Source organism: Octodon degus, unplaced genomic scaffold (assembly GCF_000260255.1).
Source record: "Octodon degus isolate 3935 unplaced genomic scaffold, OctDeg1.0 scaffold00011, whole genome shotgun sequence".
NCBI lineage: Eukaryota > Metazoa > Chordata > Mammalia > Rodentia > Octodontidae > Octodon > Octodon degus.
In genome coordinates, this window is record NW_004524587.1 from 15,869,743 (window position 1) to 15,873,185 (window position 3,443).

At 38.3% G+C, this 3,443-nt stretch overlaps 1 protein-coding gene across 1 annotated transcript in view; it reads left to right on the plus strand.

Annotated features, from left to right (window-relative positions):
- The window catches only part of Terb1 (telomere repeat binding bouquet formation protein 1), a 47,130-nt gene that overhangs the window by 11,026 nt on the left and 32,661 nt on the right, over positions 1-3,443 (plus strand). The window lies entirely within an intron of this gene.

Here is a 3,443-nt window from a genome sequence, read left to right on the forward strand (position 1 = left end):
TATTTATTTATTTTCTGTGTGTGTATCCAGTTCAGCCCACCAGGGGGCGGGGCTGGCTGGCATGTGGTGCTGGGGGATTGAACCGCAGTCCCTGTGCTTTTGCTTAGCTTAGCTTGTTCTAAGTAGGTGCTTTAGATCACTGAGCCATCTCGCCAGCCCTGAAAGTACTTTCTGAGAAGTGATCCTTGAAACATATTTTAAAGAGAAATAAAAGTATCCAGTAAACTAATTAATTGAATTAATGAGTTAAGTTTAGTCTGCCAGTTAGGTCATTTGGAATGCATTTAGACTTTTGAAGATAAGAAAATCTTAAGAACAGTTGTTATTGGAAAGATGGTGAAGCAGCAGAGTTTTTTATTTTATTGAAGCTTCATAAAACAGCAAGTAGATGGCAAAATTAAAAATTCACAGAATTTTATATACTCTAACCATTGTGGAATTAATTTAGAAATAAGTAAAAATAAAACTCTTAAAAATCCCCCAATAACTAACAATTAAGGGCCCAACTTGGCAATATCATGGGACAGGGAGATAGCTCAGCAGCAGAAGCACCTGCCTGGCAAGTGCAGGTCCCAAGTTCAATCTCCAGTACTGGGAAAAAAAAAAATCCAAATTAGCAATACCAGTATAAGCTCTGACATCACCATAGATCTTAACAGAGATACTAAAAGGATAATAAAGAAATAATGTGGCTTTATACAACAAAATTTAACAACTTAAATGAATTGGACAAACTCTTTGAAGAATATAAACTACCAAAGTTCACTCAAAAAGATTTGTTTCATGTATATGCATTAAAGAAATAGAAATTGAAAAAAAGAAAAGAAATAGAAATTGTGTCTCAAAGCACAGAGAATTCTAGGCCCTATTAATTTTTACTAGTGAATTCTACCAGAAATGTCAGGGCAAGAAAATGAACCAATAATTCTATGTAAATTGTTTCCAGAAATAGAAAGAAAAACTTCTCAACACATTCTGTAGTACATTATGTACTATACCCACATCAAATCCGAAAAAGACGTGAGAAAACTGTAGGCAATTATCTCTCATGTATATAGACATAAAATTTTTTACTGAAGTATTAGCCTGGGTTATATAGCAAGCGCAAAGCCAGCATGGGCTACATCTGAGACTTTGTCTTAACAATAAGAGCAACAAAAAGTACTTACTACAGTCTTAACAATACAAATGATAATATATTATGACCAAGTAGCATCTATCAGGAGTATAGAGCTAGTTTAAAATTAGGGAAATCATTGTATTCATAGACTAGAAAAAAAGAACTACATATGATCTCAGTAAATGCAGGAAAAGTGTTTGCACAATTCAAAGTACACTTATGATAAGAACTCTTACTAAGTTAGGGATAGAAGGGAACTTCTCTAACATGATAAAGGACCTCTACATAATACTACAGATCATGTAATTAATGATGAAAAACTTAATCCTTTCACCCAAGACTGGAAAAAAGGAAGACTGTTCTCTATTTTAGATCTTAGCCAAAAAGCAGAAAGGCAGACCTCCAGTTTTATTGAATGTCCTAACCAGTATAGTAAGACAAGAAAATGAAATGAAACACATAAAAATTGAACAGAAAGAAGAAATAATTATTTTTTTCATAAATGGCATGATTGTCTATGTAGAAAATCTAAAGCTACTAGAATTAGTGATTTTAGGAAGGTTGCGGGATAAGGTTCTGTACAAAATCAGTTATTTCTGAATACTGCAACAAATAATTAGGAACATATTATGTTCCTAATGTTAGAAATGATCCATTACAATAATACCAAAAAGGTAAATACTTAGGGATAAATTCAATGAAATATATTCAATATCTGTGTTAGAGTTTTTCTGTGTCCTCCAAATGTTCATTAAAGACTTGGTCTTCACTATGTAGCACTGTTTGGAAGTAGTAGAACTTCTAGGGGTGGGATCTAGTAGAAGTAAGTTAGGGCTTTGGAGGTCTGCCTTTCAAGAGGATGTTAGGACCCAACTTTCTCTCTCTGTCTCTCTCTGTCTCTCTCTCTGTGTCTGTCTGTCTGTCTGTCTGTCTGTCTGTCTGTCTGTCTCTCTCTCTCTCTCTCTCTCTCTTTCTGCTTTTTGATAAAGATCAAGTGTATTTCTGCCTCCAAGCTGTCGCAAGGTGAGCAGTTTCCTCTGCAGTAGTTTCCCACCATGATGTACTGCTTTGCTGCAGACAGTGGAGCCAACTGATAGTGGAGTTAACTGGTCGTGGCTTGAAGTTTCTGAAATCGTAAGCCAAAGTATCAGCCTTTCCTCTATAAGTTTTTATCTTAGGTATTTTGCTGCAACGAATGACACAATTATGTGTATTCTTAAGATTCAGTATTATAAGGATGTTACTTCCTGGCATTCCCAATCCCAGCAGGCTTTTCTGACTAGGTGATTCTAAAAGTTAAGTGGAAATGCAATGAGCATAAACTAATAAAAACTGCTTTTGAAAAAAGACAAAATTGCAGTACTTCTTTTTTGCCTGATTTCCATATTTGCTATACTATAATTAGGAAAATGTGGCTTTATTGTAGATCAATGAAACAATATAGCCCAGAAATATAATACAGGGTTATTGATTTTTACAAGGGTGCTGTGTGAAAGTCAACTTACAGGAGGAAAGATTTATTTTGGCTCATAGTTTCAGAGGCTTCTGTGCAAGTCACTTGGTCCCATTGTTTCCAGGCCTGTGCTGAGCAACAGCATCACATGGCCAGGAGCATGTGCTAGAGTACAGCTGCTCACCTCAGGATATCTGGGAAGCAGAAAGACCTAAAGCTTGCTTTTATAGTAAGTTCCCCTCAAGCCCATTGAGCTGTGAATTTATCCACGCATTCATGAGGTCAGAGCCCTCATGATCCAGTCACCTTCCAAAGGCCTTGCCCCTGAAAATTGCTACATGGGGGACCACGTCTTTACCACATGAACTTTTGAGGTGTGTTTAAGAACCAAACCATAATAGGTGTCATGGCAATTGGGGGATGGTATTTCAACCAATGGGATAGGGAAAAATGAGTATCTGTATACAAGATATGAATTTCCTGGCAGACGAGTTTTATAAGAACCTACCTGGCAAACAAGCACAAGGACCTGAGTTTGATCCCTGGCCCCACAGGTCGTGCTGGGCCCAGATTCCCAAGGCAGGTGTGTTATGCTGGTCCTGGAACTGGGCATTGTGGTGCATGCCTATAATCCCAGCATTTGGGAGGTTGAGATAGGAGGATCATTGTGAGTTCAAGACCAGCCTGGGGGCTACAAAAGTAAGCTCAAGGCTGGTCCAAATTGCATAGCAAGGGCTGGAGAGATGGCTCAGTGGTCTAAAGCACCTACTTAGAACAAGTTCAGCGAAGCACAGGGACCACGGTTCAATCCCCCAGCACCACATGCCAGCCAGCCCGCCCCCTGGTGGGCTGAGCTGGCCACACACACAC